General features: G+C 44.3%; 1 protein-coding gene across 14 annotated transcripts in view; it reads right to left on the bottom strand.

Annotated features, from left to right (window-relative positions):
* The window catches only part of SCAF8 (SR-related CTD associated factor 8), a 212,560-nt gene that overhangs the window by 8,352 nt on the left and 176,260 nt on the right, over positions 1-27,948 (bottom strand). For 8 of the 14 annotated variants that reach the window (XR_014065147.1, XR_014065141.1, XR_014065138.1 and 5 more), the window contains exon 21: positions 14,368-14,449. The gene's annotated coding sequence lies outside the window, so the exon portion shown is untranslated. Of the gene's footprint in view, positions 1-3,485; positions 3,662-3,969; positions 4,029-4,348; positions 4,415-6,197; positions 6,462-14,367; positions 14,450-27,948 lie in introns of all 14 variants that reach the window. The other 6 variants (XR_014065152.1, XR_014065154.1, XR_014065151.1 and 3 more) reach the window with 4 other exon arrangements.

The following is a 27,948-nucleotide window of genomic DNA, read 5'->3' as shown; positions in this document are numbered from 1 at the left end:
TCCTGACATTGAAATTCAGAGCTATCACTCCTAGTACATCTCATCTTTGTGTTAAATGGGATATGTAAACTTTATTAAGACTGGAATTGCTTTTCAGGTCTAGTAATTTGACCAGGTAATGTTTGCCTTCAGGCAAGGTCTGCTCAAGTTGATCACTCAAATCACTCCACCTAGTTGAGCTCAGCTCCAGACTTTGCTTGTTTTAATTAGGTCAGTCAGTTCAGTTGCTCAGTCGTGTTTGACTCTTTGCAACCCCATGGACTGCAGCACGCCAGGCTTCCCTGGCCATCACTAACTCCCTCATGTCCATTGTGTCGGTGATGCCATCCCAGCTATCTCATCCTCTGTCATCCCCTTCTCCTCCTGCCTTCAGTCTTTCCCAGCAACAGTGTCTTTTCCAATGAGTCAACTCTTCACATCAGGTGGCCAAAGTATTGGAGTTTCAGCTTCAACATCAGTCCTTCCAATGAACACCCAGGACTGATCTCCTTTAGGATGGACTGGGTGGATCTCCTTGCAGTCCAAGGGACTCTCAAGAGTCTTCTCCAACACCCCAGTTCAAAACCATCAATTTTTTGGCGCTTTAATTCTTTCTGGAGTCAATCAACGAAAGAATGATTCTTCCTTGAAAAACAGATTTGCACTTGTAAGTTTTTTGTTTTTTTTACCATGGAGAGTACAAAGACAGCAAAATTTTATTCAGGGTCTTGTTCGAGGCCAAGGACCATCACTCTAAGACCAGACCCCTCCAGCCACCTAGATCTTTCTTGTCTCTTAACCTTATGCCTCCTGGCATTGTCAGCTGCCTTTTAATACTGTATCCCATCTTGGCCACAGGGGCCGTAGCATCCTGAAAGACAGGGACAGCGTCCCACACTGCTTTTTAATGCCTCTGGCCTTGGGGTGGTATCTTGCGCAAAGTCATTGCCCAAAATTATTAGCTGTCAGATGGATAACAACACATTTTTCCTTCCTGATCTCTGAAGGGGCACACAGGAACAGCCCTCAGTTCAGTTCAGTTCAGTTGCTCAGTTGTGTTTGACTCTTTGTGACCCCATGGACTGCAGTACACCAGGCTTCCCTGTCCATCACCAACTCCCAGAGCTGACTCAAACTCATGTCCACCATGGTGATGCCATAGTTGTGCCAACCATCTCATCCTCTATTGTCCCCTTCTCCTCCTTCCTTCAATCTTTCCCAGCATCAGGGTCTTTTCCAGTGAGTCAGCTCTTCGAATCAGGTGGACAAAGTATTGGAGCTTCAGCCTCAGCATCAGTCCTTCCAATGAATACTCAGGACTGGTCTCCTTTAGGATGGACTGGTTGGATCTCCTTGCAGTCCAAGGAACTCTCAAGAGTCTTCTCCAAACCACAGTTCAAAAGCATCAATTCTTTGGTGCTTAGCCTTCTTTATGGTCCAACTCTCATATCCATACATGACTACTGGAAAAAACATATCCTTGACTAGACAGAACTTTGTTGGCGAAGTAATGTCTCTGTTTTTTAATATGCTATCTAGGTTAGTCATAGTTTTTCTTTCAAGGAGCAAGCATCTTTTAATTTCATGGCTGCAGTCACCATCTACAGTGATTTTGGAGACCAAGAAAACAAAGTCTCTCACTGTTTCCATTGTTTCCCCATCTATTTGCCATGAAGTGATGGGACCAGATGATCTTTGTTTTTTGAATGTTGAGTTTTAAGCCAGCTTTTTCACTCTTCTCTTTCACTTTCTTCAAGAGGCTCTTTAGTTCTTCTTCACTTTCTGCCATAAGAGTGGTTTATCTGCATATCTGAGGTTATTGACATTTCCCCCAGCAATCTTGATTCCAGCTTATGCTTCATCCAGCCCAGCATTTCTCATGATGTACTCTGCATATAAGTTAAATAAGCAGGGTTACAATATACAGCCTTGATGTACTGCTTTTCCAATTTGGAACCAGTCTGTTGTTCCATGTCCAGTTCTAATTGTTGCTTCTTGACCTGCATACAGATTTCTCAGGAGGCAGGTGAGGTGGTCTGGTATTCCCATCTCTTTAAGAATTTTCCACAATTTCTAGGTTAGCTGAATATTTTTAATATAAGAACTTGTTACACTCCATGGAAATAACCTAAGTGTCCATCAACAGAGGAATGGATAAAAAAGTTGTGATATATATACACAATAGAATACTACTCAGCTATAAAAAAAAAAAAAAATGAAATAATGCCATTTGCAGCACCATGAATGGACCTAGAGATTATTATACTAGGTGGAGTATGTCAGAGAGAGAAAGACAAATATCATATCAAGTTACTTAATTGTGAAATCTAAAAAAATGATAAAGGGACTTCCCTAGGGGTCCAGTGGCTAAGACTCCGAGCTCTCAATGCAAGGGGCCAGGATTTGGTCCCTGGTCAGGGAACTAGATCCCACATGCCACAACTAAAGATCCCACATGCATCAACTAAGACCAGATATAGCCAAATACAAAAATAAAAATGTCTTTTTTAAAAAAATGACACAAATAAACTTATTTACAAACCAGAAACAGAGTCACAGATAGAGAAAAGAAACTGTTACCAAAGAGGAAGGAGATGAGGGATAGACTAGGTATAGGGATTAATAAATGCACATAAAATAGATAAACAACAAAGATTTATTGTCAACACAGGGGATTATATTTGCTATCTTGTAATAAACTATAATGGGCTTCCCTGATGGCTCAGATGGTAAAGAATCTGCCTGCAATGCAGGAGACCTGGGTTCGATCCCTGGGTTGGGAAGATCCCCTGGAGAAGGGCATAGCAACCCACTCTAGTATTCGTGCCTGGAAAATCCCATGGACAGAGAAGTCTGGTAGGTTATAGTCCATGGGGTCGCAAAGAGTCAGGCACAATTGAGTGACTAACAATAAACTATAATGGAAAAGAACAGAGAAACTACAGTTACATATACATATACATGTATAGCTGAATCATGGTGCTGGACACCTGAAACTAACACAAGATTGTGAATCAACCATACTTCAGTATAAATAAATACATAAAATTTTAAAAAGAAAAGAACTTGTCACAATCAAGCGACTGAAGGCTTCCAGACACAAACCTGTCGGCACACCACACTGACTCCCGGTCAAGGAAACGTGGCAGAGCTGGGTGACGCCGCGGTGGGGCCGCAGTCCCGGGGCAGGTGGGTGCTGGAAGGGTACCAGCCCAGCAGCGATGCTGGTTGCGGAGCACAGGTTCTAGGGTGTCCAGGCTCAAGATTTGGGGTGCACGGGCTTAGTTGCTCTGTGCATGGGCTGGGGATCTTCCCAGACCAGAGATGGAACTTGTGTCCCCTGCATTGTACTATCCACTGTGCCACAGGGGAAGACCAGGAGGTGAGTTTTCAATGTAGAAAGAAGTTGGCCCACCCCAGCTTTTGAGAGGTGCTCTGCATGGGGCTGGGAGCCGGGGGCCCCGACCTTCTCTGTGGAGCGTGAAGTGTTCACGGTCTTCCAGTACCTAAATGCTCATCTGTCTCCTGAACATGTGTTTTGATCCTTTCTCCAGCAGCCCAGTTTCAGTCCTTTTGGGAAAAGCTTCCTCAAGTCTATGAAATCAGCTCTTTACCACATAGGAAGAATGCACCAGAGAAGACCAGTCAGGATTTCCATTTCACAGAAAGTTTTCTGAAAGGCCTGAAATCAGAAACAGGAAGCAGGTGTAATACTGGGCGCCAGGAGCTCCATGGGCCCGGGGGCCGCCCACCCAGCATCATGGGGCCCAGAGAGGCTAAAAGCTGTGCTATTTCTCCCTCTGAGACACAACAGCTTGCTCCCAAAGCCATCATGAGTTCAGGTTTCTGCCGACCTTCTGGGGAAAATGCTACAGGAGACCTGCCCCTTCCGTCTCGCAGTCACGTGTGTGGGTTAGCACACCTCAAACTCTCCCTGTGAGGTCTTGGGGTGCAACTTGATGCCAACAAAGAAGCCAAAACAATTCTTACGGTTGTTTTCATTTAGTCCTCAGGCCGCTTCTCTGGTGGCTCACTGGTAAAGGGTCCTCCTGCCAATGCAGGAGACACGGGTTTAATCCCTGATCCAGGAAGATCCCACATGCGGTGGGGCAGCTAAGCTGTATGCATCACAACTGTGTGATGAGCCCGTGTTCTAGAGCCCGTGAGCCGCAACCACCGAGCCCGCGGAAGCCTGTGTGCCCTGGAGCCCGCGCTCCGCAACAAGGGAAGTCACCATAGTGAGAAGCCCACACGCAGCAACTGGAGAAAAAGCCCAGGCAGCAACAAAGACCCAGGACAACCCAAAATAAAAGAAAGTCATAAATAAAATTATATATTAAAAAAAAACAACAGATGAGACCAGTCCTACCGGGCTTCATCTGCTCTCATGTCCCGAGGGTGGACTGCAGGCTGCTTGCTTAATAAATCCTGCCTGCTTGAAAAAAACAATAAAGACAGGTGAGTGTCTCAGTGATGGGGAAGTCAAGAAGGATCTTTCCAAACTGAGAAGGAGGAACGGCAGAGAACGCCCCTCTCAGACCTGAGGTCGGGGGAGAGGGCCTTACGACACTTGTGGCCTCTTCACACAAGACAAGGGAAGCGTCCTTCGATGGCTTCTTCAAGGGGAGGAGGGGAATTTGCATCATTTTTATGGTGACTCACCTATAACCTTAATTAAAAATCTGTTCATAATGCAATACTGTCAATCAACTCTACTTGAATAAGATACATTTTCTAAAAAATCTGTTCAAATTGTGTGAAATGGCCAATAGTTGAGGAAAGCAACCTCATGACAGAGTCCTCTCCTGAATATAAAATAGATCCCAAAGGTAAATGCAAATACCCTTTTTCTGCTTAAATCCAAGATGTAGGTAGAAGCTCATAAATCCAGATACCCTCTTAGTTTAAGGGCTTCGCTAGTGGCTCAGATGGTAAAGAATCCACCTGTAATGCAGGTGACACAGGTCTGATCTCTGGGTTAGGAAGATCCTCTGGAGAAGGAAAGGGCTACCCACTCCAGTATTCCTGCCTGGAAAATCCCATGGATGGAGGAACCAGGTGGACTACAGTCCATGGGGTTGAAAAGAGTCAGACATGACTGAGCGACTAACTCTTAATTTAAACATTTAAATCATATCTATGGAGTGAGGAGAATTTCTGAAATCCAATGACCCACTCCAGTATTCTTGCCTGGAGGATTCCACGGACAGAGGAGCCTGGTAGGCTGCAGTCCATGGGGTTGAAAAGAGTTGGACACGACTGAGTGACCTTCACTTCACTTCAATGACCCTTTCATGCATTTTAGCATTAAAAGCCTCCCAATATAATTAGGGGGAAATTAGTTTGAAATATTCTTTTTAAAGGAAGATTCTTCATCTATCATCGTCTCAAGATTTATTGCCATCCTCTGAAAGTTATTTACAAAGATAGAAAACAAATAAGCACACAGTTATTATCTGGTATATAGGAGATGTTATTAATATAAAATGAGCAATAAGCATCTCTGTCACTAAAGATTCAAAAACCTTAAAGAACCCACTTGTCCTCCCTTCTTCCCAGGGAACATCATTATAGATGATGGGACAGCACATACAATGATACAACTATGGGTTTTGTTTGTTTACTCACGTGGACAGGAGTGATATATGACTGTATAGGGTTTGTCTTTCAAAAATTTCGGTTTCCAATGTAAGCAATTAGATATAGCTCAAAAAAAAAAAAAAGAAAGAAACCTTGTCTTTTTTTGTTTTTTGGTCATTATGTTTTTAACAGTTTTTCTACATTATCCTTTTAGGAGAAGGAACTTAGAATTGAAAAGGTATCAGTGAACTATTTTGGTTCAAACGTACTGATTTTAGTAGAGGGAAAATCATATGAGGTCAGACTGTTCATGTCCACATGCTCAACATACAGCCTTGTCTTAGAATATACTGGGTGCTCCTTAAGTGTTACTTAGGCAGATGAATGACTTAAGGGTGATGAATTAAATCACTATATAACAGAAGAAAAAAGAATATTATTCAGCAGAAGAAGGAAGACAAGAGAAAACAATTAAAACTAGAGTCTAAAGGTATAATTTACTTGACATGTTTTTGCTGTGCTAATCCTTTTTCTTCTTTATCTCTGCCTTTAATCTCCTGGTGACCAGTGTTTGTATCACACATGGGAGGGTTGCGTGGACAAGAAAGGGTAAAAGTACTAGCCACCACTGCAGGTACCTATTTTGTTGTTGTTCAGTCACTCAGTCATGTCCGACTCTTTGTGACCCCATGGACTGCAGCACACCAGGCCTCTCCATCACCAACTCCTGGAGCTTGCTCAAACTCATGTCCATCGAGTCGGTGATGCCATCCAGCCATCTCATCCTCTGTCGTTCCCTTCTCCTCCTGCCTGCAATGTTTCCCAGCGTCAGAGTCTTTTCCAATGAGTCATTTCTTTACATCAGGTTGCCAAAGTATTGGAGTTTCAGCTTCAGGCACCTACTTAGTTTGTTGATATTAATAAAAAAAAGGAGAAAAAAAAATGTGCTTAAAGATCATGAAGACTAGCCCCTCATTTTGCAGATGAGCAAAGTAAGAAGTCAAATGACTTGACTAAGGTCATAGGCACAGCCAGCTAAATGTAAGGAATATCCTTTTATTATTTATTGCTTTGGGGGGAGGGGCTATATGATGCAAAATAAACTTATCATAGACCTGCCTGATATCAGCTCCCCACCCCCAAATATTGGATCGAGTTTGTTTGGTTTGACCAATCCACTGATTGTTTTTACATTGATTTTGACAAGAATGCTAGGAAAACAATGCCCTTAAAACTTTACTTTGCACAAAAATGACTGGGGGAGTGCCTGTTAGAAATGGATCTTTCTAAAATTCACAGACTTAGAGAACGAACTTAACGGTTGCCGGGGGGAAAGGATAGTCAGGGAGTTTGGGAAGGTCATGTACACACTGCTATATTTAAAATGGATAACCAACAAAGACCTACTGAATAGCACATGGAACTCTGCTCAATGTTATGTGCCACTGGATGGGAGGAGGGGTTTGGGGGAGGATGTATACTGTACGTGTATGGCTGAGTCCCTTCGCTGTTCACCTGAAACTACATTTTAATTAGCTATACCCCAACGCAAAATGTTTTTGGTGTTAAAAAAAAAATTAAAATAAAAAAAAAAAAAAAGAAATGCATCTTTCTGATCCTGAACTCCTGAGAGTCTAATTCTATGGATCTGGAGCGTGGCTAAAGAATCTGAATTTTCACAAACACATCCATGTGACTTGGATGCAAAAAATTACTTTGAGAAACACTGTTCCCAAGACCCTGAGGTCAGTCAAGACCCGCCTCTCAGCAACAGCCATGGAAAGCCCCTCTGACGGATTTACAGAGCTGCTGAAATGAAGTTTGACATGTGGGAGAAACATGTGTAAATCATGCTTTGAAGAATACTGCTACGTCATCACTATTAGAGATATATATTCAATTATATACAACTGTATGTTGGTGACAAGGGCTATATTCAAAGTCATTTCTTTTTGTTAACTACTTGACACCTTGTGAATGTCAAGTTCACTTCTCAAGACCAAGCTAAATGCCATGCTCTTAACATAGAAAGACCAAGAGGCACCGAAAGCTTTAAGGAGCTCCATGAGGAAAGAGGCCAGGCTGGTCCAGTGTTGCTCACAATTGTACCTCTTGCACCTCTCACTTGCTGTGCACATAATAGGTATGTGATAAATATATATTTATAAATCAATCCAACAGAAGGGGAATATGAAATAGTATGAATATTGGGGTATTTCTTCTATATAAGTGATTACTTGTGATAATACAATTGGCTAGTCTCTTACTAGAAAAATAATTCATCAAGAGGATGGGGCTATAATGGATAAATATGGCTGATTCACACTGTTGAACAGCAGAAACCAACACAACATCGTGAAGCAATTACCGGGCTTCCCGGGTGGTGACAGTAGTGAAGAGCCCACCCACCGATGCAGGGGACAGAAGAAACTCGGGTTCCATCCCTGGGTTGGGAAGATCCCTGGAGGAGGGCGTGGCGACCACTCCAGTATTCGTGCCCGGAGAATCCCATGGACAGAGGAGCCTGGTGGGCTATGGTCCACAGGGTCACAAAGAGTCAGACATGACTAAAGTGACTTAGCATGCACACAAGTAAAGCAACTATACTCCAATTTAAAAATAAATTTTTAAAAAACTATTCACATGTCAGAAAAAAAAAAGAAAGAAAAATAATTCATATGTTTAAGAAGGCGTCAACTACAAGTCTGGGAGGAAATGGATGGCAAGAAACCCAGGGCTTGAGGAGAAAATCAGACCTTTCTTCCATGGATCAGTCTCTGTTTCTGATTCCCTAAAGTTTCCATTACTCGAAACCACAAGTTTATGCAAGGCTCAGTGTATTTTAATTAAACCCCAGCGATGAACACAGACTTTCCAAACTCCGTCCTGGTTTGCACCGTCCGGCTTCAAAGCCGGGTTGAAAGAAAACAGTGAGGGGGCCTGATACTCAACAAGGCCTTAGAAGTGTGCGTTGCCCTTGCCCAGAAGAGAACCACAGAATAACGGCGCGGACAATTACCCTGAGTACACATAATGGCACTTAATGATCATTTCCTTGCCTTCTGGGATTGGCATTTGGTTCTTTATTCGCCTGGTCTGTGTTCACAGAGTAAAACTCATGTCTGTGTGACTCAGGCCATGAAAATGCTTGACTTGGCAACCCACGTGGGTATTCCCCACACGGGCCTCAGCCCAGGGCCTGGGGAAGGGAGAAGGCCGGCCCTCGCACCCCTTCCCGGTGCCATCTGTGATGTCCCCGCGGCCCTGCCAGCAGCCACAGTGGAGGGAGGCTGCGAGGGGAGGCTGTGTCCCGAGTTAAACTCTGCTCAGAGAGGCGGCTACACAAAACCACACGGGACCCACGGGGAGACTGCTTTCTTTCTCCCTTCTTCCTTTTCCTTTCACGCTTTTTCTTTCTTCTTTTCTTGATCTTTCCCTTCCTCTCTCCCCTCCCATGCCCTCCTTCTTTCTCTGCAGGTCTCTCTTTTTATTTTTTAATTTTTATTAGAAAGAAAAAATTTTTTTTTGGCCTCACCGCACAGTTTGCAGAATCTTAGTTCCCCAACCTAGGATTGAACCGGGAGCTCTCAGCTGTGCAAGAGCAGAGTCCTAACAACTGGATCGTCAGGGAAATCCCTCTCTGTGGGTCTCTTGGGAAAAGGGAAGGCTCAAAAATCTCAAAGAAATATTCATGTAGCAGACATTTCTGTGGCCAGCACTGGCCTCTCCCAGGTCCATCTCTCTCTCCAACTCAGACTTTCGCTTTCCACATCGGAGACACAGGTAGCTCTTATGCAAAAGTAGAAACCAAGAGGAAAATCCAACAATGAACTATCGTTAGGGGATAGTCGCAACTACACTTTAATCTGAGCAATGTGGTCTGAAGGTTACCTGCATGGTCTCTGCAGATTAAGTGGGTGTCACCCACAGCACCAGTTAGTATCCTTGGCAACCAACTAACACTCAAAGAGGCTGGAGAGATAATCCTGGTTCAGGACCCTGAACAACACCGTACTTGAAACACATACTATGAAATGACTTGTGGACTCTGAACACAATTATGACACACACTGAGTCTGCCAAGTTCACCTTGTAGAGGAGGAAAACTATATGTAGTTTAAATCTTAAACAATTCAGTTTGCAGGGCAGCTGGACCCAAAAGTGGATCAGGAAATCAATTTGCAGCCAGCACATATTCATGGCACAGGGAAGAGTGAGTTTCAGCTAACAGGTTTCTAAGGCCGTTCATCCCAGTAATGGCATGGTCCCCGAACACGTATCTGGAAACTGGATTGCAGCCGTGGGGCCATAAAGATAAAGTTCAGGAAGTGAGTTGGTATCTTCACTTTAGTGCACTGGCTTGAAATTCTCAGGTCAGCATGAGCTGGTGAGTTTTAAAGGGGAATTCAAGATCTGGAAACAGCTGCAGGCTTGCTGCCTTTTCAGAGTTCAAAGCCATTCTTTTCCTGAGTGTTCACTGCCAGCATCCCAGCTCTGCCATCCCTGAATAGGTGCACTATTCATAGGTGACTTGTGGTAGGCAAATGCCAAGTGCTCAACCCAGGAAAACTGTTATCTGAATGATTTACACGCGCGTCCTGAACCCCACTGGGCACTAGCGAGGGATGCTTTCGTAATAAATCTTGCATTCGTCAACATTAATTTAAGGCAATCTGAGTCGGCAGTCAAGAGTACGCTTTTCAAAAAGCAGCCAACTTTTTTTCTATTAAATTTTTAGCAGACTATATTACCAAGTTCTGGGAAATACCATTGGCAAGAAGCTGAGCTGGAGTAGGTTTAGGAACTCAGTCGTGTTAAGCTGTCTGCCCCAAACACATCTGGGCCACAAGCACACACGTGATCAGTAAGTCAGATGGTATCACTGCTTCCAAGGCCTCCACGGTGGCCTCTGCCCACCACCACCCCTGGAAGGAGAAAAGAGAAGCACTGCAGCGACAGAGGACAGGCTCAGAGTCTGTGCTCAGCAGAGGATGAAAAATGAAGAAGAAGCCTGCAAGAAGAAGCCTCCAAGAGGTCTTGGAGCCTGTAATCCATTCAAGGAGGAAAGACGGTGCCCGTGAACATGGAAGTAACACTGCTGAGCCAGTTCAGGGGCCCCTGAACCAGAGGATGGGACGGAGCTTCAAGCAGGGAGAGATGAACAGGTGGGAGTGAATGGGGAGCGTGGTGAGGATGTGAGCTGGAGGCCCCGGACCCCCAGGCAAGGAAGCAGTGTGTTCCAAGGTAGGCAGTGGGGAGAACGATGGCTTGAAGCAGACATCGTGTTGGGACATGGGGGGCTCTGAGGGTCAACCTGGCAGTGGCCTGGACTCTCCTGGGCAACCCAGGGCACCAGTGCTCTCAGAGGGAGGGGGAAGAAGGAAGCAGTGTTTCACAAAGGCTGATACAGAGGCTGAGCTGGATAGGAAGACGATGTGAAAGCCTGGTGTGGACTGAGCCGTCAGGACACTGCAGGCATTGCCCAGGTCAAGGGTTTTGAACAGTGGGAGTGTACCCCAGGTACACTGAGGTGATGCCCTGGGTTATGGGGAGAAAGCAGCAGAGTTCTTACTTGTACTTGCTTTTTAAATTCTCATTGTTTTTTGAGTATATTCTATATATTTTAAATGAACATACCAGTTTAATAGAAAATATACATACTACAGACTGACTGGTGCATCACCCCCAAATTTGTATGTTGAGGTCCTACGCTCCAATGTGACTGTAGTTGGAGATGGGGCCTTAAGGAGGTACTAAAGATTGAATAGGGCTGTAAGTGTTCACCCCAATTTTGATAGAACCCTTAAGAAAAGAAGACGAGACACCAGGCCTCTCTCGCTCTCTCTCCTCTCTGTCTGTCTTCCTTTGTCTCTCTCTCTGTCGCTCTGCGCAAATACAAAGAGGCGATGTGAGGACACAGGGAAGTGGCCGTCTACAAGACAGAAGAGTCTCATCAGAAACCAACCCTGATGGCACCTTAATCTTGGACTTCTGGCCTCCAGAACTGTGAGAAGATAAAATTCTACTCTTTAAGCCACCCAGTCCAGCACATAATACGGAAACCATCAAAAACTGGAAGAGGGAATTGTACAAACATATCTTGTTAATGCACAGGATGAAAACTCTGGGTGACCATGTTCCGGGTGCTGGGGCCCAATCAAGAAGGCAGTGAGTGCTAAGAGCTACTTCAGAGGAAAAGTAGGACCTCTGGGAGCCACTGGATATAGAAAACCAGAGGAAGAGAGGAAGGAACGTGGTCTCTGGGTTTTCCAGTCTGGGAGGGGGTAGACCTACCTCTATCCCACGGGAGATAAGGGTTATCCCACAGGAGGTTCAGAGATGCTCAGAGACCACAGGAATGACGGATATCCTCCAAACAGGAAAGAGAAATGGCCAGAGAGGGGAAAGGAAAGTGGGGATCCCAGGGCCACAGAGGTCAAGAGAGAAGAGACTTCAGAGGAGGGCAGGGTGGGTAGCATTACCTGGGAGGTCAAGTGGAACGACCCCCAGAAATGCCTTGTGGAATTCCACGAGGAGGTCATTGAAGACTTTTAAAAAAGTGACTTCAGAAGAGGGGAGAGGATGCAAGCTAGACTGTAGGGGGTTAAGAAGGGACAGATGGAGAGGAAATGAAGGCATCAGGTTTTCTTTAGCTTTTAAATATTAAAATGTGTCAAAGTCAGAACCACAGGGGGTGGGAGGTAAGCTTTTCCCTTCATCTCCAACTCCAGAGGAATTCCCTGTTACTAGTTATATGGTGTTAACTGGAGCTGGAGTGGTGGGCCATGGGGTGGGAGCTGGGGCAGATGGTAAGTCAACAGTAAAGGGGTCAATCTTGTCCCAGAACCTTCCAGACAGCTCTACCTTTGTGTGTGACTTTGTGTAGGGGGAGAGAACACAAGACAAAGCCAGACAGGATACACCATTCTCAAACTCAAATGCTGATTAGAAGTCGAGAAATTTCCTGCAAATTTCGTACTTTATTTGATAGTTGAATGTCAGAAGATCTGACATCAATGGCGGGAGGAAGTTGGAGTTGATTCAGGCATCTGGGCCACCAGCAATAACTAGACACCCAGGAGACTCCATCGCAGTGGTCTGGCTTTGCCCATGTTATAGCATTGTTTACTATCCACTTCATAAGTGTGCAGATGAATTTAGAGTCAAGTGTGAGAACTAATGAATGCTTACAGAAGTCTTTGGGATCCACAGATGAAAGGGGCTGTCTGAGTGCAGAGCATTATCAGTTAATGATGCCATACACTCAACAAATCAGATCACCCCAGAGAGTAAACCATGTCCTGGGAATAAATTCATTAACTCTAAAAGCTGCCTTACATATTTTAGGTGAAAAGCAACAATTACTGATAACTCTTCAGCAGGCTGTCTTTCCAACTCTAGAATTATCTTACTAGCTCATGTCCTCAGATGTGTGTGGACCTCATGCAGAATTTCAACATCTGTTTTTATAGAATCAATGACCTGTTTTATAGAATCAACCTCTCAGGGCTGGAGCCTCTCCAGCCCCTTTTGCTCATTAAAGGGCCCACTGTGATACCTACAAAAATAGTGGCCCGTCCATGCTCAATTTCTCCAGGCTGACACTTGTTAGCCCTTAGTCTCTTTTCTACTGGCTAGAGATAGTTTTAAAAGTCTTTTCTATTAATACCAGCTTTTGCATCTTTGCAAGTCAAGGCTCATGTAAGGCTTCTGCTGTCCTAAATCTCTCCTCATGTTCACCCTTGGTTATTCAGCCTTCTGTTTCTATGTTTTTGTACATCTTTCAGAAATCTGATATTGCTGGCAAGGCCCTGAGTTTTCAGCAATAACGACTTAAAATTCTCTCCCTCTAGCAGGAGAGAGAGAAAAGTAAAACTGTTAAATGGACATGAAGTTGTGAGTGTAGGTACGGAGTTGTGTGTGCAGGGACCACAGGATCATGGAGAGGCCTGCCGCCCACTATGGGGGTGGGGGTGGGGGGTCCTGGAAAGGCTGCCCAGAGGGGCTGATCCCTGACTGCATCTTGCAATGCAGCCAGGGGAGGAGGGGGCTGGAGATAATGTCAGACAGAGAAAAGCCAAGAGCAAAGAAACAGACCCAACAGATCTAGGAATGAGGAAGGGGCATCGTGAGATGAGGACGGAGGTGGCTATCAGGCCACAGAACCTTGGAAGCCAGGCAGGGGGGCTGGGTTTAATCAGATAGGGGGCCGTCAGAACAGTGACAGGGTTGAACATGCGTCTAATTTTAGGTGGAAGGTGGCAAAACTAGATAGGGTGTGGAGACCGAGCAGAAGGTTAACATAATCAGCCAAACAGGAGCAAAAAATCGAGAGCAAATGAGTCAGAAAAAGACTGCTTCTGACACCAGCTCCTTTTTCTCTTTATATAAGAACTAACGTATCACTACCCTGGTGCCCTGTGGATGCTAACTCTGTTCATTTTGGAAACAACAAAGGTAACGGAGTCCTTTTAGACATTTTTGGTGAGGAGCTTAACCTTTCAAGCTGAGTCACTTATTATCTGATTTTCGTTTGCATCAGAGCCTTGGTGAGGGGGTACCTGGGAGGGTAGTACTGCGAAGAAACAAAAGAGAAGCTCTGTATTAGGGAGCTGGTGGCACAGAACTGCACTGTTAACCTCTCCACACTAAGCATTTTACTTCTAGACTTCTGAAAAAATCTTGACTTCCATACCGATGCAGCGAAGGCGTTCCTAACCGCCCTGCTAACTTCAAGACAGCCTGCTCGTTAAGAACTGGGGAAGATGGGCAAGTACCAGCTGGTAGCAAAAGAAATTCACTACTGACCTTCTTAAATTTAAACCAGAAGAGGAAAGACTTCATATTCTGCTAGACTGCAAAACTCCATTATCTTCCGAGTCATTCTGTCCTAGAAGAAAACAGCAAACAGGCTCATTACATTACTCATATGTGAATGATCAATTCACAACACATTAAATGAGATGTTACATTTCATGGACCAAGTAAAGTACAATTTAGAACAAACTATTACTGTGATGTTGCATGCAAAAGCCTGATTTTTGAAGTTCTATCTCTGAAGATAACAGATAATCTGACTTCATTTTGGTGATCAGGTCAACTAAGCATCATTCAGCATTTCTGAGAGTGGCAAGCAACAATTATCAAGAGAAAAGGTTGCAGGCACTGTATCTGATTCAGACTCTGCAGCTGAGAAAAGTGAAATGTTATCTCCCTGTTGATTAATATGATCCAGTGAATGTAAAAGGGATTTGAAAGCCCATACTTGTAATCACAGGATTAGGGGAATGGAGAGGGGTCTCCTTTCACAGATGAAGAAATAAGATCCAGAGAGGCTGTCCCACTCACAATCTAGTGGCCAGTGACTGCGGATCAAACCAGAAGTTCTTCCACCAGTGCTCTTTCTGCTACATCAGACTTCCTTTAGGCATAGTCTTTCTAATATAATAGTTCTTATGAAGACCTCTGAGTTACAAAATACTCTAAATTTCACGTTGATTTTAAACGCATAGTCTTTTTAAATGTGGAAGTCATTTTCATTTTTGCCACGAAATTCTAATAATGAGTTCATCCCACTCTTTATGGAGAAATGAGTCCCACTAGGGTATGGCAAGGGATTCCCAGGTGGCATTAGTGTTAAAGAACCCACCTGCCAATGCAGGAGACATAAGAGATGCGGGTTTGATCCCTGGGTTGGGAAGATCCCCTGAAGGAGGGCATAGCAACCCACTCCAGTATTCTTGCCTGGAGAATTCAATGGACAGAGGAGCCTGGGGGGCTACAGCCCGTAGGGTCGCAAGAGTCAGACACAACTGAAGCAACTGAGCACACAGGCACAGGTATGGCAAAACCAACTCACCCCTGTGACCTTTCCCTATTTCCAGCCAGAGCCTGGCCTGTGCTAAACCCCTGAAGAAACTGTGCTCCCTGAAGTCTATCTGTCCCTGCCTCATGGCATCTTGGAAAATCTCAGCATGCCCTGAGTGGCTGCAGGCCTCAGGCTAACGGAATTCATACATCTCATTATACTAAAAGTGCAGCACAGCTCCGATGGTCAGTTAAAGGGAGAGCCAGTTCTAGAAAGTCACCGAGAAGCAAGTGTTAACTGAGCATCTGTTGGTAATGGGCCCTGTGTTCTGTGCTTTAAATATATGATCTCATTCTGTTCTCACAATTGCCCCCCCAGGTATGCCTGGGCACCTCTCCGTTTCACAGATTTTACAAGTGAGGCTGAATTCTTTGGTACAACTAGTATTAGCCTGAGCATCTGCTACCTGCTAGGCACCAAGGTGGATGCTCAGTATGCAAAGGAGAAATGGACAAGCTTCGCCTTCTGCCCTCAGGGAGGTCGGAGTATAGCAGGGTTGGGGCTGGGGGAGTCAGGTACATTAACCAGAACTGTGTTGTTCCAACAGCAACATGTGACCCAAATAGATAGAATCACAAAACCAGTTTAGTAGGTCTTGATCAGCACTCAGAATAATTAAGGGCTTCCCTGGTGATCCAGCGGTTAGGAATCTGCCGGTCAATGCAGGGGACCCAGATTTGATCCCTACTCCGGGAAGATCCCTCGTGCAGAGGAGCAACTAAGTCTGTACGCCACACCTGCAGAGCCCACACTCTAGAGCCTGTGCTCTGCAGCAAGAGAAGCCACGAACAGTGGCCTCTGTACGGTGAGAAGCCCCAACACTGCAACAAAGAGTAGCCCCCACTGGTTACAACCAGAGAGAGCCCACACACAGCAACGAAGACCCAGAGCAGACAAAAATAAACAAACAAAGAAAGTAGAACAGAATAGCAGAGAATGGAAAATATCAGAGAGCGTGCAGTCAAGGTAAGGCAACTCACATGGATATATATCTATATCTCTGTATCAATCATGTATATATATATATATATATATATATATATATATATATATATATACATCTGTGTGTGCTGGTGTGCAGTGGAAAATACATTTTCTTTTATAGGTGAAGGTGAGAGGAAATGTGAAAGCTCTCAAGTTATAGAGCAAAGTGACAAGTGCTCTACTAGAAGGCTATACAGAACGGTAAGTGTGAACAAGAGGGAGTGTCTGCCCGCAGGTTAATTTTCACTTAGTTCCAGAGTAAGCTGGAGACAATTTTGGTTTCTCATCAAAGACACATCTCTTAAGGATGGGACGCTCACGTCTAATGCTCAGAGCTAGGAAGAGCTTGAGAAGGGCTGGTGTGAATTTTCCAGGACTAGTGAGGAAAACAGAGTGGGGTCCCCCTCTTGCATAGTCTTGGAAAGAAGATGGCACCCATGAAGACACAAAAGGCCCAATAACACCAATGGAGACAGAAGACGGGATTAAACCTCAAGGAGATGGAACCCAAATTTAGCCTGAATTGCTAGAACTGTGGGAACTGCCGGGAGTTCTCTTAACCCCCACCATCCCACTGTAATCTTCTCAAGAATAGTGCCTCCTTTGGGACAACAGGTTACTGTGACCTTTCTGATCAGGATAAACCAGTGACTCAATTTTCTTTCCTTTTAATACAATTTCCTTCAGATGTATCCTAGATACCATGCTTACAGATACGGGATTTGTGGCAACCCACCAGATGGCCACATAGTATCGAGGCAAGAGAAACATCATCTTCCTGTAGAGGAATCTGAGTGACTCATATTGTAGACCTCTCAGGTGGGTTTAAGTGACTACGCAATGAGACAGCTCAGGATGGCAGTTTAATTCTCAGTGTCATCCTGGTGGCTTGGTTATTATATATTTATTTTTTAAGAAGCAACGCCATGAGATTATGTCAAGATTAATTATCCATTATTAAACTCATATTTTTCACGGTACAGACTTATGTGATGATTTTAAGAATTGGCTACTATACAAAATAAACAGCTCCAGAAATGTATAAAAAAATAAAGACTAGATGTTTATAATTTATATTTTTACACTCAACACCCATGTCTTTAATAAGTTCCTCTTCACTGCCGGCTGAGGAGAGAACACTAGCATACGATGAAAGCAGAAGAGATACTTTGTGTGGGAATTTTTTATTCTATAAAACCACAGATAGTTCATGAGAAAGAGCATCTCATGAACTAAAAGTTATTCTGCAAGTATTTGCCATTTTAGTTATTATTACCAACACTAATAAACTATTATCAGGTAAAAATGCAAAATATTAGTACCTGCAAGTAAATGAAATTATATTTTATGAACCCTGGGAGTATGCATTTTTTTCACACCTTTTTATTTTTTACACCATAGACTCAGATTTAACTAACATTTTCAAGAATCAAGATTAATAGTAAGGTAGAGAGTTTAATAAATAATCATTTTTCATAACAAAAGTGTGGATGGACTGTGAGAATCAGGTGCAGAGACTGTTGCCGTGCCCAGCATTACAAGGTGGCAGAACCAGAACAGAAAGGCAGAGCCCGTCACTTTAACTTCTAAGCTTGCTCGTGATTTTGGTTTGGGGCTTTTCTTACAGAGCCATAGCTGTTTTTATATTCTTTGCCTAGAATAGAGATAATCGTATGTGATGTAGGGCTTCCCTTGTGGCTCAGCTGGTAAAGAATCCGCCTGCAATGCGGGAGACCTGGGTTTGATCCCTGAGTTGGGAAGATTCCCTGGAGAAGGGAAAGGCTACCCACTCCAGTATTCTGGCCTGGAGAATTCCATGCACAGTCCATGGGGTCGTAAAGAGTCAGACATGACTGAGCGACTTTCACTTTGACTATGTGATGTAATGATTATATATAAGCACATGCATGCATGCTAAGTCACTTCAGTTGTGTCCAACTCTTTGAGACCCTCTGGACTGCAGCCCGTCAGGCTCCTCTGTCCATGTGATTCTCCAGGCAAGAATACTGGAGTGGGTTACCATGCTGTCCTTCAGGGGATCCTGACCCAGGGATCAAACCTGCTTTTCTTATGTCTCCTGCATTGGCAGGCAGGTTTTTTACCACTAGCACCACCTGGAACCCCACGTATAAGCACACATCACAAGATCAATGGCATCAGAGAATGAAAAGCTCCCCTTGTACATTAGCCAGATAATCAACCTTTCAACTGCTAGTCTAGGTTCAAAAGCAACTTTCTGGCTTCTTAGAATTTTAAATTATGTCTATTTTTAGGTTTTACCACGTTTCAATTAAAATTAGGTATTACCACTGTGTTTAAAAAAAAAATCTCAAACTCATAGCTTACACAAGGTAACTGAATGTGTTGCTAGTAGAATTTGGCTTAAATACTTTAAGTCCTACTTAAAGGTCATTCAATAGATAAATTATAAGGAGTTAAAGGAAGCATCTGTAGTTTTTAAAAGAATTAAAAGGTACTTTAAATATTTCTAAACAGGCAAGATGATATTTTTGGATTTAGAAAAGGCAGAAGAAACAGAGATCAAATTGCCAACATCCGCTGGATCATCAAAAAAGCAAGAGAGTCCCAGAAAAACATCTACTTTTGCTTTATTGACTATGCCAAAGCCTTTGACTGTGTAGATCACAACAAACTATGGAAAATTCTTCAAGAGATGGGAATACCAGACGACCTCACCTGCCTCCTGAGAAATCTGTATGCAGGTCAAGAAGCAACAGTTAGAACTGGACATGGAACAACAGACTGGTTCCAAATAGGAAAAGGAGTACGTCAAGGCTGTATATTGTCACCCTGCTTATTTAACTTATATACAGAGTAAATCATGAGAAATGCCAGGCTGGATGAAGCACAAGCTGGAATCAAAATTGCTGGGAGAAATATCAATAACCGCAGATATGCAGAAGACACCACTCTAATGGCAGAAAATGAAGAAGAACTAAACAGCCTCTTGATGAAAGTGAAAGGAGAGTGAAAAAGTTGGCTTAAAACTCAACATTCAGAAAACTAAGATCATGGCATCTGGTCCCATCACTTCATGGCAAATAGATGGGGAAACAATGGCAACAGTGACAGACTTTATTTTTGGGGGCTCCATAATCAGTGTAAATGGTGACTGCAGCCATGATATTAAAAGACACTTGCTCCCTAGAAGAAAAGCTATGACCAACCTAGACAACATACTAAAAAGCAGAGGCATTACTTTGCTTACAAAGGTCCGTCTAGTCAAGGCTATGGTTTTTCCAGTGGTCATGTATGGAGGTGAGAGTTGGACTATAAAGAAAGCTGAGCACCGAAGAATTGATGCTTTTGAACTGTGGTTTGGAGAAGACTCTTGAGAGTTCCTTGGATTGCAAGGAGATCCAACCAGTCAACCCTAAAGGAAACCGGTCCTGAATATTCATTGAAAGGACTGATGCTGAAACTGAAGCTCCAATATTTTGGCCACCAGATGCGAAGAGCTGACTCACTGGAAAAGACTCTGATGCTGGGAAAGATGAAGGCAGGAGGAGAAGGGGATGACAGAGGATGAGATGGTTGGATGTCATCACCGTCACGATGGACATGAGTTTGAGTAGGCTCTGGGAGTTGGTAATGGACAGGAAAGCCTGGCGTGTTGCAGTCCATGGGGTTGCAAAGAGTCAGACACAATTGAGTGATAAAACTATTAAAAGTTAAACACAGGGACTTCCCTGGTGGTCCAGGGGTTACGAATCTGCCTGCCCATGCAGGCGACATGGGTTCAATCCCTGGTTTGGGAATATCCCACATGCCACGGAGCAACTAAGCCCATGTGCCACAACTTACTGAAGCCTGCGCTCTAGAGCCTGTGCTCCAAAATGAGAGAAGCCACCACAGTGAGAAGTCCAAGCACTGGAACAAGAGAGTAGCCCCTTCTTCCTCCAACTAGAGAAAGCCCATGTACAGCAAGAAGACCCAGTGCAACCAAAAATAAAAATCTATGTATATAAAATAATTTTAATATAAAATATTTATATAATAATGTAAATATTTTATATAATAATTTTATATAAAATAATTTTAAAAAGTTAAACACACAGCCCACTCCCAGGCGGCGGGCCAGGGCCATGTTCCTGAAACTCACATTTGTGGTGTGCTCCATGGATGGAGAAGGCAATGGCACCCCACTCCAGTACTCTTGCCTGGAAAATCCCATGGACGGAGGAGCCTGGTAGGCTGTAGTCCATGGGGTCGCTAAGAGTCAGACATGACTGAGCGACTTCACTTTCACTTTTCCTGTTCATGCACTGGAGAAGGAAATGGCAACCCACTCCAGTATTCTTGCCTGGAGAATCCCAGGGATGGCGGAGCCTGGTGGGCTGCCGTCTATGGGGTCGCACAGAGTCGGACACGACTGAAGCGACTTAGCAGCTTAGCAGCCATGGATGGAGGTACCTGCAGGGGAGACCTGGGATCCAGTCTAGGCCAACATGTGGCCTTCGGAGCGCATGGAGCACCCCCGGGGGATGTTTTCAGAGTTGGACAGTGCCCTGCAGATGGAGCCAGCTGCTTTCAAGGCTTTGTACTCCTCTGAGAAGCCCAAAGCTGGAAGACGAGAATCTCATTTTCTTCTGTCGGGTAGGCAAGTGGGGCTTGCAGGCCACGCATTTGGCCCGGAACCTTGGATACAAAGGGGCTCAGAATTATGAAGGGGCCTATAGAGAATGGTTCCAGAAAGAAGGTTAGGTAGAGGATGGCTTACTGAATGCTCCCTTCCCCTGGCACATGGCTGCCTTAACTAAGAGTGAGGAAGGGGCTGACTTGTTGGGTTGGGCAGCTTCACATAGCGTTGTGCACCAAAAGCAACAAAGAGCATTTAATTAAAAAAAAAAGTTAGACAGAGGAAAGCAGTCACCATAGAAGTTCAGAAGAGAGGTTATTCCTGGGGGAGAAGAGGGTCTGAGGTGAGGACTGCAGGGGGCAGGAGTAAAGTTTATTTTTTGACCTCGGTAATTCATTAAGCCATCCACTTGACGGGTGTTGGCTTTCTGTATCTGTGGAAGTCTTTTTCTTTTTCTTTTTAAAGTGATTTACATGAAGCGTCCATTGGCTTGAAATAGGGAACTAACAATATAACAATCAACTGTCTCTTCCAGGTCTAGTAGGACAAAAAGTGTGCAAATTTAAGCCTACAGTCCCTCAGACACAAAAGGCCGAGTTTTGAGGGGCTCTGGTGCAGTGCGTGCTGTGTTAGTCACTGAGTGGTCTTAGGTCGTTTGTGGCTCCTTCTAAGAATGTGTCCAGGGACTTCCTGGTGGTCCAGTGGTTAAGAATCTGCCTGCCAGTGTGGAGATTCCTTAAAAAACTGGGAATAGAACTGCCATACGACCCAGCAATCCCACTGCTGGGCATACACACCAAGGAAACCAGCATTGAAAGGGACACGTGTACCCCAACGTTCATCGCGGCACTGTTTACAGTAGCCAGGATATGGAAGCAACCTAGATGCCCATCAGCAGACGAATGGATAAGGAAGCTGTGGTACATAAACACAATGGAATATTACTCAGCCATTAAAAAGAATGCATTTGAATCAGTTCTAATGAGGTGGATGAAACTGGAGCCTATTATACATAGTGAAGTAAGTCAGAAAGAAAAACACCAATACAGCATACTAATGCATATATATGGGATTTAGAAAGATGGTAACGATGACCCTATATACGAGACAGCAAAAGAGACACAGATGTAAAGAACAGACTTTTGGACTCTGTGGGAGAAGGCGAGGGTGGGATGATTTGAGAGAATACATTTGAAATATGTATATTATCATATGTGAAACAGATTGCCAGTCTAGGTTCAATGCATGAGACAGGGTGCTCAGGGCTGGTGCACTGGGATGACCCTGAGGGATGGGATGGGGAGGGAGGTGGGAGGGAGGTTCAGGATGGGGAACACATATACACCCATGGCTGATTCATGTGAATGTATGGCAAAAACCTCCACAATATTGTAAAGTAATTAGCCTCCAATTAAAATAAAAAAAAAAAAAAAAAAGAATTTGCCTGCCAGTGCAGGGGATGTGCATTCAGTCCCTGGTCTGGGAAGATTCCACATGCCAAGGGGCAACTAAACCTGAGAGCTGAAGCTACTGAAGCCCGTGCACCCTAGAGCTTGAGCTCAGCAATACAAGAAGCCACTGCAGTGAGAAGCCCACACACCGCAACTAGGGAGTAGTCCCCATTGAGCGCACTTAGAGAAACCCTGCACGCAGCAACAAGAACACAGTGCCGCCAAAAATAAACAGATAAATAAAATGTTTAAAAAGATATATATATATAAAAGGAATGTGTTCAAAGTGATTTCGATGGCAAATGAGTCTCATCAGTTGTACCAACAGCTGGAGGTTTTATGAGCTTTGAAACGAAATTTTAAACTATACATGATCCAAAACTGCACAAATTCTTCAGCTTTATTTCTTACTTTCAGGTTTTAATCAAGTTGAGAGCAGCTCCAAACTTCCTCCCCACCAACAGGAATAGTCAAGATAAGCCCTAAGTAAGTCCTAGCAAACAACAACCCTGGGCTGGCAGTTCGGTTTCCTGCCGAACACCTGGGTCTGGGCTCCCCGCCAGCGCCGGCCAGGGCCTCTGCCATGCCTCCTGGGCTGGCTCCGCGAGCGAGGGAAAAGCTCACCGCAGAGGACACGAGCCTGCGGATCTCCCTCCCCACTTCTCCAGGCTCTCATTTTGCTCCTTTTTCTGTAGCTGAATAAAATACCTCGCCCTTTTCTGTTTATTTGCACAGAGGGCTGTTTAACCTAGGAGCACAAAGAGTGGGGTGAAAGCCACAACCACGTGGCCAAGAATGATTTCCAATCACAATAAACACGCCCAAAGAGGGAGGAAGATGGGAAGCGATCTGCTTCCTTTCTAACGTTCTTTAAAATAAATGCCGGGCCCTGGTGGAGGCGGCCTGACATGTTTCTACTAGATGAATAAGTACGGGGAAGCAGGCACCACTCTACACCCTACCTGCGCTTGCCCAGGCCCCGGTCCAGAACTCAGTTTGACAACTGGGTCCCAAGGGCCCGAGCATCTGGAGATTGTGTACAATGCAGTCGTCTGGGCTGCTTTCCGGGAGCCCTAGGCGGTCTGACCTGTAAGAGGATGCTCTTCTCTGACATGTTCTACAGAGCCTCCCACTTCCCCCAAACTAAGTCCTGGCTGCTGAGAACCGCTGTGATGGTTTAGAAACCCCAGCCATGGCAGGCCAGGTCACAGCAGAGACAAGCCTAACCTACAGTCTGGTCTGTCACCATTGCAAGCTATTTCCCCTGAAACATGTGAGCAAAATCCACACCAATTTTAAAGCAACGTTGGATTGTTGTGAAAGAATATAAAGGACTGTACTTTCTTCATCTGCTTCCATGAGTTTATCCCTTCGAAGGCTGAATCCATGTGTCACTTTGCATCATTCATTATGGACAAGATTCGGAAATAGTGAGCACCATGGAGTGGGACACATCACACACTAGGCGGCTTTAAAACATCACCACGTATGAAAAGCTGGATCTTCCCACTGCTGTCAGAAGGCAAGATAAGAACACAGTCTAAGTCCTTTAAAAGGAGAAAAACTTCTCATTTTCAACATGAAAATGACATCTAACACACGACTAACTAATGACCCAGCTCTAGAAGGGCCTCCATCAGATGATCAAACCTTGCAAGTCTATTAAATTCCCATCCTAAACTTCTTCTTTTGTGGCTAAAAACAAACACAGTCTCTGAATCTGTTGAGTTGAAGGCCAAGACAGACATGACAGTAGCTTTGCAGGGTGACCTATTGCTATTATTGGTGCTGTTTCCTTGATTTGTGCAGTATACAACCTGTGAGACCACACATGGCAGCCCTCATTATCAGAACACACTCTTCACTTGTGTATTTGCATATTATGTATGTTATAAAACCAATGTATATTACATATGCTATATAAATCAGTTCCTTCTCTCCAATGTCTATGTAAATCTTATTGATTAGTCAACTCTTAATTTCATTATTCTAAACTGACATCAATAAGCTAATTACATTTAGTGCCCAAGTATTAGGATATTCTTTTCCTTTTCATGTTTGAGTATATAAATCCACTTGAAAGTTAGACTTAGTTTCTCTTGAGTCAACAGCGATCTTCAATTTTCCCCCCTCCCATTCCACTGTAGCTGTCAATGCTACCTTATAAATATCTCTCAAGTTTCCACTCTCTCAAACCTTCTAATATTTCCTCCAGATCATTACAGTAGTTTTATAACTGGTCTTCCAACTTCCAGTCTCTCTCAATGAATCTGTCACATTATAGTCAGAATTACTCCGTCAAACACAGATAGACTTAGATCATTCTTGTTTAATGGCTCTATATTTCCCAAGAAGTAAAGTCTGAACAAATTGCTGTGATATATGACCAGCTCCTCAGTTTAGGCTAAAATAACTTCCAATATCACCCAACATCCATTCAATGACAATTCATGGGGCCCTCTTAAAAACACTGGCAGATTCAGGAAGACTGAAGAAAGTCAGTAAATCTCCAGCCATATCACCATGAAAGTGCCCAACCTTGTCTGAAGGAAGTCAGTAAAACCTATTCCCTGATCTCAGGGTGCAGACACTTGGGGAAGAGATACAGACATATAAATAATTATAATCAACCATTATGATGGCAATTTGACCCCAATCTGGTGCAACAGTCTCATATCCAGTGAATTCCCACTCACCCATTTTTCCTGTATTTTGACCACATTGAACTTTTTGCATTTTAGAAATGCACCACGTTTTTGATACCTGCATATCTTTACTTCATCTGGAGAGCTTGGAATGCCCTTCCTGCGTCTCTACCAAGTGAACCTCTATTCATCCTTCAAGACCCTGCCCAAGATGCCCTCCATAAAGCCTTCTCTGATACTCCCAGGCATAACTGTTAGGTTTTTATTAGGACTGTCTCTTCTTGGTTTATACCTCAACTCAAGCAAATTATTACATTGCACAAGCTGCAACCATTATTTAAATGTCTGTACTTCCTATTACGTTGATGGCAGCCCCTATATTTTAAGGAGTTGTGGCTTTTCTAGCTCCTCTGCTACCACTGGGCACACAAGTGGATTAGGAACTAAATGCAGAGTGGCAAGGGTCAGCCAGAGAATATCAGCCCCCAGGATGCAGCGCCTGAGCCAGACCCCACCTAAAGAGGTCATCCCTTCTGTGTTGTCCAAGCCCCTGTCTCCCGCCTATGAGCCTGTCCACTTCCTAGTATGTGGGGGTGGGGATGGGGATGGTTTCTTTGTGGTTGAGCTCATCCAAGGCCACAAAGGGCTGTGGTCTCAACAGGGGATGGAGTGGGCAGCAACGGGGAAAGGACTGCATCATCCTAGGAACAAGGTTGATTCTTTGGGCTACAGAGCACAGTAATGATCCCCTGCAGCTAACCCTAGTATTTATGCTTCCTCTGATTTTGGTAAGTAAGTATGGAAGTGACTTCAAGAAGCAGTAAACTTTATCTGGGGAGCCAATATTTTAAGGCCACTGAAGTAAACATGAAAGAAGAAATGAGGAATCAGTATTTGAAAGTAAGTACAAATGACCTTCCTTCTTCCCTCTCCCCTTTCTTCCTTCCTAAATATGGAGAAACTAACTTGTACAACTGTACTTGTACTACAGATGTCATTTCTGTGTATTTGAATGCAATATTAAATGGTCCATTAACAAAATCCATTTCAACTAAGTGAAATTAATTTCAGAGTCATTCACTTGGTCTTCATTTATCCCACAAAAGAGGGTAAGATGTGAAAGGTGCCCTCAAGTAATTCACAGTCTAGAGGTCAAGTTTAGTTCACTGGTAGCCCTGCCTTTTCTCCCCAGAGTAAGACATTTCAATCCTTAGATAGTTATTATAGATAGTTATTACCAAAGAACTTTAATTAGCTAATTAATTAATTAGCTCACAACTCCCTCTAGGCTAAAATGAGTGACTTTCCTAAGAAAAGTTACTGAACCAAAGCCCAAATAGTAGAAAACTAGAACTCAAGTGTGTATGGCTACAGATCAGTGTCTGTATACAAATATCCACAGATACAAAGAGAAGCGGCTGAAACATGACACAATCTTTTCCCATGGCTGCTGTGGCCACCATTCTGATCAGCCAAGGGGCTGGGAATACATGGAAATCACTGCTGCTCTCAAGGGCAAAGGCAGTGCTGGGGAGTGTGGTTTCCTCTCCAATAACAAGGATCCCGAAGTCCATCCCCCTCTCCCCATGACCTGGGGGTTCCCTTCATTCCGCCTCCTTCTTCATGGACATTAGGGGAAGACCTTTCCATACCTGATCCAGGCCTCACCCTACTCCTATAATAGGTTTGTTAGGGAACCACTGACCAAAACCACTTGCCTTGGCCAGGCACAATGATAACCCCACGTACGAGTGGTCTCACAACAGGAAGTCCCGATAAGGAACAAGGTGCTGCCACTGAAAACTAACCAGAATTCACGAGGAGCCGAGAGGAGGGAGGAGATGCCAGCCCGTATTATTGTCCTACCAACGTCCCAGCATCCCTTGCGCTAGAATCCATCTTGGCTGAGCAAGGTCTGCACCACCAAGAAGGACCTGAAGACCAAATATGGATCAAGCAAGATGACTGGGCAGTGACAACCTGAAAACTAACCCCATTACCATAAAACCCAAGACTGCGAGCCACGTGGCAGAGCAGTTCTCCTGGGTTCCCTTACCCTGCTTCTCTCCAGCCGGGCGCCCCTTCCCAATAAAGCCTTTTGCTCTCTCAGCACATGTGCCTCCTCCGACAATCCATTTCCGAGTGTTAGACACAAGCCCACTCTTGGGCCCTGGAAGGGGGCCCCCCTGTCTTGCAACAGGTTCAATTCCTGGTACTCCCATGTCACCAGTTGGCTTTTGCAGGGGGGCGGGGGTCCATGGGGTGTATCTTCATTTCACAAAAGAGAAGCTGGAATTCAGAGTGGCTTACCCAAAAGATATTCAGTAAGTCCAAGCTATTCTGGTAAGTTCTGAGGAAAACCAAAGCTAGGCTGTTCAAGTTTGAGGAAAGCACATTCCAAAGGCCGCGGTTTTCTCCTCTGCACAGCCAAGGCCTGGCTCAAGCAAAATTTGCCTCCTGTTTCTTTTCTTGAATGAGGTAAACAGCACCGCTTTTGAATTTGCTATGTCAAATTGACTTCAGAGAAACAAAGAACACAGCCCAAGAAAGTATCATTAGAAAAAAAAAGTTTCAAAACTACTGATCTCTGCTGTATCCAACCCCAGAGTCTTTCAAGTTGAAGGTGATGTTTGCCCTGACAGCAATTTCATTTTGCAGAGACAAACCCTGTCCTGGGGCAGGAAGAATGTGAGTAACAAGGCGCAAGCATTAGCGTTAAGTCCCGACTTCAAAAGGAGTATAATCACCGTCCTGTAAATTCTCTCCTTGCAGATCCACTGGGTCCCCAGCTTGAAGACGAGTCACATCCTGTCCCCAGAGACTGTCCCAGACCACACACTC

Source organism: Giraffa tippelskirchi, chromosome 9 (genome assembly GCF_054371585.1).
Source record: "Giraffa tippelskirchi isolate mGirTip1 chromosome 9, T2T-mGirTip1v1.2.pri, whole genome shotgun sequence".
Lineage (NCBI taxonomy): Eukaryota > Metazoa > Chordata > Mammalia > Artiodactyla > Giraffidae > Giraffa > Giraffa tippelskirchi.
This window is presented reverse-complemented; position numbering and strand designations above follow the sequence as displayed.